Source organism: Poecilia reticulata, linkage group LG7, assembly GCF_000633615.1.
Source record: "Poecilia reticulata strain Guanapo linkage group LG7, Guppy_female_1.0+MT, whole genome shotgun sequence".
In the NCBI taxonomy this organism is placed as follows: Eukaryota; Metazoa; Chordata; class Actinopteri; order Cyprinodontiformes; family Poeciliidae; genus Poecilia; species Poecilia reticulata.
The window spans coordinates 11,159,113-11,165,612 of record NC_024337.1 but is presented as its reverse complement, the minus strand read 5'-3'; the positions used below and the strand labels follow the sequence as shown (position 1 = coordinate 11,165,612).

The 6,500-nt window shown below is 37.5% G+C and overlaps 1 long non-coding RNA gene across 1 annotated transcript; it reads left to right on the top strand.

Annotated features, from left to right (window-relative positions):
* Positions 1–5,388: 5,388 nt before the first annotated feature.
* Positions 5,389–6,179, top strand: LOC103467209 (uncharacterized). Its single transcript, XR_534047.2, has 3 exons — positions 5,389–5,579; positions 5,932–6,024; positions 6,140–6,179. It is a non-coding gene; the product is annotated as an uncharacterized LOC103467209 (long non-coding RNA).
* Positions 6,180–6,500: the final 321 nt, after the last annotated feature.

Below are 6,500 nucleotides of genomic sequence, written 5' to 3'. Positions count from 1 at the left end.
CAGAAACCAGTCTTCATAACTAAACTGCTACAAACACTCAGTCTAGTTAGCATAGCTCCTGATAATGGCAGGTAAACAGTTTTCATGGAGCGGTAAGTTGTTTCGCCACCAATGTCATACTTAGCAGCGCATACACGAGATTGATTGACAGCGCTAAGACACTCCTCTTGGCTCTGATTGGTTGTTTTTGACTGGGAGCGGTGCATTTCTGCTGACGCTAATAATAACACTTGGTGGAGGTGGATGAGATCGATCTTTTCACAGATTATCTGTCTTATATTGTGCTGTCACAACATATTTTAACAAATATGAAAAAAATAGATTTTTTAAAAAAGTGCCCAGATTCAGACTTGTGTATTTTTTCCATTGAGGTTTGTCTGAACAAACTGTTTGATCTAAAAGGGATTTGTGCTTAGACTTTGAATTAAATATTTATAAGGTGCACAAAAATATCAATAATACCAAAAAGAATGAACCATAACTCAGACAGCTTTACATGAACCAATGTTATCCTTGTTCCAGATGAGGTGACAACATCAATGTGTGTGTGTCAGGTTTTTTCTTCTTTTTTCTCATAAAAAATTTCAACGTTCAGCACAAATCTTAATTTCCAGTCAGAACTACTGGACTTCCACTTCTGTGGCTGAGGACACAGACAGAGGACGTGATACTGACAAGACTCTGACAGATGAGGAACAGAGTTGAACCTTTGCTTGCACGTAAAAAGTAGCTAGTTTTCATATGAAATGTCCACTTCAGAAACGCTAGACCTTAATATTATCCAGCTAAGGTACCAAAGTGCAATAGTCAGGTAAAAAGATACTGGGTGAAAACATGAGTTGGAACCCCGGTCATTCTGATGTTTTTTTATGCTTGTCTAACTTGGTTGAAATAGGTTTGCATTTCTAATAAACATGTAAAAAATGAATTAGTACGTGGAAAAAGGTTCTGTTTTAGACAAAATTTTAGCAAAGATGTGCAATAGGCGGTTTAGATAATGTTTTAATATCATTTAAATACACACTGAGTAAACAGTCTATAACAGCTAAGTCTAAAAATTCATGTTTTCAAATGCACTTAAAAGTCCAATGTATTGATTTGTTGCCACATGCTTTTTTTTTACCCCACACTAACATAAGTGTGATTTTACAACACTAACACTCTAGTTTATTTAGTTTAGGTTAAGGGTCGTTAATCTGTGACAAAAGCTTAAAAGGAAAGCATTTTAATAGAGATAAAAACAAAACTCTGATAGTGTTAAAAATACGTTAATACCTATACATTACATTGTGCTAGTTTGCTATTCTTTCACCTCAGTATTTTTATTTTTTTTTAGCAAAATCAAACAGTTGCTAACTTACACATTTACATTCTGAAAATGTGTTGTCTTTTTTAATCAAAACTCATCCTAAAGGGATTCTCCAAAAGTCTCTGAAATGGGGTTCTGTTGAGAGGCTGTGAGTAGTTATTATCTCCCGGTAGATAATTCTCCTAAAATAATCACTGTGAAGTTCTAAAAAAAAAAAGAATGAATGAAAGTCAATGACTTTCCTAGCAGTGTACCCTGCTCGTCGTAGCCATTGGTGAAATCCTCACATGTAAAAACAATCTGTATTAATTAATGAAAGGGAAACGAATGCTGCTGTCACGTGGTTATAAGTCTTTTCTTGCACGGCGATTGAAGCACATTATGTACAACTTCAAGTTCGTGAGGCACAAAGCTTTCAACGAGATTCGCTGGTTATTTATTAGCAGATAAATAATCAGTTTCATTTTAGCTGCAAGCATCCTAATTGAGATGTATTGTGACCCAGTTTCTCTGTGGATTTCAGTCTGCTTTTCTGTAATTAAATCAAACACCAAGTCCCCACATCCATGTGCAACACAGACATTTAAACAAATTCACAAATTTAAGATCGGCAGTCAAATCTGAATGTAAGTAAATACATTTGTTAGGAGCCTTTCAAGCTAAAAAGTCTTCACTGTAAATAAACTCTATGGGAATCTCCCTTTCTGTTTTCTCCTTCTTCTTTTTCTTTGTGAGAACATGACAATCAGCTACATTTCGGCTCCGCTGCAGTACGAACAGTGAGTTCATGGAAGTGCAACATAAACCACAGTAGTAGCTACAACCATACAGTAAGAAAGAGGAAATGTCAACAGTGTGACAACAGAGCGCTCTGCAAAGCAAAGGGCTTCTTTTCAAACTGAATTTAATAGAATAACTTTGACTAAAACATACAAGAGTTACATCAAGAAAGACAATTTGTTTGTTGCCCAGGTCAAGTTATCCAGTTCGCTTCAGCTTCTCTGTACACATCTTCTGAAAGTCCCCTTTTTTTCTTTTTTTTTTTACTGTTGAATTTCACAGAAGGCTGCTTCCCTGTGTGAACATAAGACCTGCTTTAGTAGATCTTATCAAGTGCTGTGAAAAACATGAAACATGAACTTGTGAGTTCAATTCAGACCAGCTGGTAMAAAAAAAAAAAACATAACAAAAAAAAAACAGGAAACGACAGTGCAGAAGAGAAACCTTTTTGGACAGATCGGCAGACTGAAATCATGAACATGTTTCCCACCCTTTCAGAGAGCCGGAAATCTATTTTCGACTGCTAGCCTGAAAAAATAAATAAATAAAATAAAATCCCCTGTCGGTAAACAAGGTGCAGAACTGAAACTCTGGTCAAACTTTTTCCTGATATATTGCTAAATTTCGCTTTCTTTGATGGAAGCATCTCTGTTGGTGTTGATTTAAACTGGGTGCTTCAGCTTCAACATCGAGCAACAACACGACCTACCGTCGTTCATCTCACACAATAGACAAACACGCAATAATAGTTTGAACCATGTGACGTTCAGATGGGTGACCTGTTTACTGTCTTTCAGCTGAAGCTACCCGCAGCACTGTGGTGGAGACCAGAGAGGGTCTTTTTCTTCCTGGATATGAACTGCAAAACGTATATAGCTGTTGTTTTTCCCCCCCCCAACAAAACAGAAAAAAGTGGGATTGATGGAAACAATTTAGGAGACACTTATGCACAAAAACCTAAATAGTGTCCAGGAATTACATTTTAGAGTGCTCATAGTGTCTAACAAAAATATTCAAATCACCTAAAGTCTTCCACATACTTTTTCACATTACAACTCCAAACAAACTTTGTTTAAAAAAAAAAAAAAAAAACTCAATAAAAAGAAAATCTTTTTTTTACAGGAACATGTGTAGGTAATTGTTAAATGAAAGAAACATACTTTTCACTCTTTTTTTTTTTTTTAGAAATTAAAATCTGAAACATGCAGGGTGCTTTTGAATTTAGCCTCTCTTACTATGATAACCTCAAACAAAATCCAGGTCAACTACTAATGTCAGGAGACACCTGACTGGTAAACAGAGTCTGTCAGAGTGTAATTTAGTGTCAGTATAAATCCATCTGATCTGATGACGCCTCAGAGGTGTGGTGTTTGAGAACATTAGAGGAAAACAACAACAACAACAACAAAAAACAAATGTTGGGCAATCTGCTAAAAGGACAATGAAGTTGTGCAAGAAGAAAAATATCAAGTGCTTACAAAAGAGTGGCAAACTTCAATGAGTTATGTAAGGTATGCGGCAAACATGTGAAGAATTGTGCTCTGGTTAGAGGTGCAGTTCTAAGATGAACTTTTTGGCCTGAATTCAAAACTTTGCATATTACCCTGAATGCACCATCCGCATAGCGAAACATGGTGGTGGAAGAATCACGACGCGGACATTTTCTCATTTGGAAACAGAGCAGATGGGAAAGTAGATGAAGTTCAACAGCACAGAGTGATCCTAAATTCAGCTAAAGACTTGAGCACATTGAATGGTTTAGAAATAAAACCCTTGTGTTGTTGGATTGAACGGTCCAAGAAATCAGTAATAAAATCTGACAACATTTTTGTGAGGTTGCTTTGTGAGGTCCTTGAGCTCATGGGCTCAAGGACCTCACAAAGCAACACATCAATCTCAAGAATTTCAACAACAGGTTGGAAACAACATTTCAGTTTGGTTAAAGCTACAAAGTCATTTCTAAGCTCACCAGCAGGTTCTCCTCAAATACTTTTTTGTATGGGATCAGGCTGATTTTTTTTTTTTGCCTTATTAAAAAATTAGCATCATACGGCTAATCAGGTTATTTTTTATTTTTTGCTTTATATCAAAATTAGCTTCAACATGCTTCATGCCACCAATGTCTTATCTTAGCAATCCAGAGAATGACAGCCTGTGAGCTGGGAGCAAAGCTGCAGAAACGGCCTTTATGGATAATATACTCCATAAAATAATAAACTTGTTTACATGTTTCCAAGAACCAGCTGTTTTCTGGATTCCTTTAACCACCCGGCTTTGCTGTGAAGCAGCTTTATTGAGGAGGGCTCGAGCTTCCTCTTTTGAAACCAGTCGCACAGAACGGCTAAATATGGGAGGCAGTTCCGAGAAAAAGTTATTCTGAGAGTTACAGAGAAGGGGGGCCCAAATCAAACAAGTAAAAAAAAAAAAAAAAAAAAAAACATGTACTAATTTAGAACAAAAGGAAAAAAACAAAAATGAATGCACAAAGTGGCCAGAGGGAGCGACATTTAGAAATGGAATATTTAACACTACTAACCTGCGACTTGGCTGTAGTCAAGAGTTCAAGATGATATAAACCCCCCCCTTGAATTTCCAGTGGGGGGTCTGCAGGACTCAAATCAACTAGGTATGGGCATATAAAACACGACAAGAAAACCGAATGCATATGAAAACAAATAAAATTGAGTGCAGCAGCTTACACTCTGGTACATAATCCCATTGATGACGTTTCATTCAGAAATGTGTTTTAGAGGAAAACTGTGGATGTAAAGTGATATAACCAGGGGTGAAAGTAAGGGGGTACGGCAGGGTACTGCGTACCCCTAAAAGATTTAGCGGGGGTTCGCAGTACCTGCAAGAGAGGGGAGCAGCTGTCTGCTGTAAAAAAAAAAAATCAATGGGTTCACTGTGCAGCCGCGACTGCGCCCACTAATTAGCCATGACTGATTAGTTTTGAAAACCAATCTAAAAGACGACTTAATCAGTTATTAAATACCTTTTTTCCCCATTTCATATTGTTTCTGAACTGTTCGTGCTTCACACAGCGGTGCAACGTTGATCCCGGAAGGTTTTGAGTCGATCTCGGCATTAGGTGACAAACTGAACGCCGCCAGGAGGCTGATACCCGCACGTCCTCCTCTGGCTCGCTTAAAACGTTCCTAACTTTATTAAAGAACAACAATAAAAAAAAAATCAACAAAACGTGTTCAAATTAATGACCCAACAACAATAATAATAATCTCAGTGATTATTGTTTCAACAAGGTGTTGCGCAATTCTGTGCGTTTCGTTTCAGTAACAACCCGATCAGGTGATCCGGAGTTCAGAGTTCGGTCGGTGAACTTTGAACTCCACCAGCGGCTCTAACACTGAAGGAGTTAATTCACTGACTCCGCCCCAGAATCACAGATTTCCTGCGAAGCGAAGCGACTGAAGCCAAGTCATGTCAGGACTATTTACTTTCCACATGTCTGAGTTATTTACTGCGCTTGGTAAGTCATTTTTTCTGAGATGGTTTATAACTATTATTTTGAGTTGAGCTGAACTTGTATGACACACGGCTCTGTGTTGGAGTGTTGGAAAAAAATCGAGCCGGTGAACATTTAATCAAACTATTGGCTAACTTGAACAGATCCGTAATAATCTGCAGTATGTTTTTTCATGATGTTGAACGTTTACAAGCATATTGGTCAGATTTATTAACCTTTCTGATCGTTTTTTTTTCCTTTGAAAAAATGTAAAAGCCTTTTTCACGTTGAGAGCATTATTCCCGCTGCTGTGTCTTCTTATATACGTTTTGCAGCATGTTTTTTTATCCTTTTATTGCCTTTTTGTATATATTAGAACCAGTCTGGTTGAGGATGAATCGTCAGCCTAACCTCCCCCTCCAGATCCCTCCTTGGATTCTTCGAAGATTCCAGCTCCAAAAATGATTATGTAAGTGTTAATATCTCTGAAACTCTACATTTCTGTAATTGAGGCTTGTTGTTAGAGTTGTACTAAAAATGTATTCCACTTCTCATTGTTATGTTTTTTGTTTCTTATGATCCAGAGACCGACACTGGCTGTCCTACTCAGAGACTGAAGACTCTCTAATGCAGTAGAGGAGCATGTTGGTGTCTCCAGCCAAACTTCACGAACAGCCCAACAACCTGAAGACAGTCTGTTAGTGAGTGGACATCTCTGTGGTGGAGTGCAGAGAGGAACTGACTCTTAATAACAGAAACAGGATAAGAAATGATGGATCTGAATATCAGGTTGGTTTGTTATGTATTGTACATATCTGGCAATCTACCTGTTAAAAGAAAATGTACTCTATCATATTACATGAACTGCTTGCTTTACTTTCTCCACCTTGTACTTTGAACAATTTCATGCATATGGTATTGAAGAAAAATGTATGAAGCCTACTG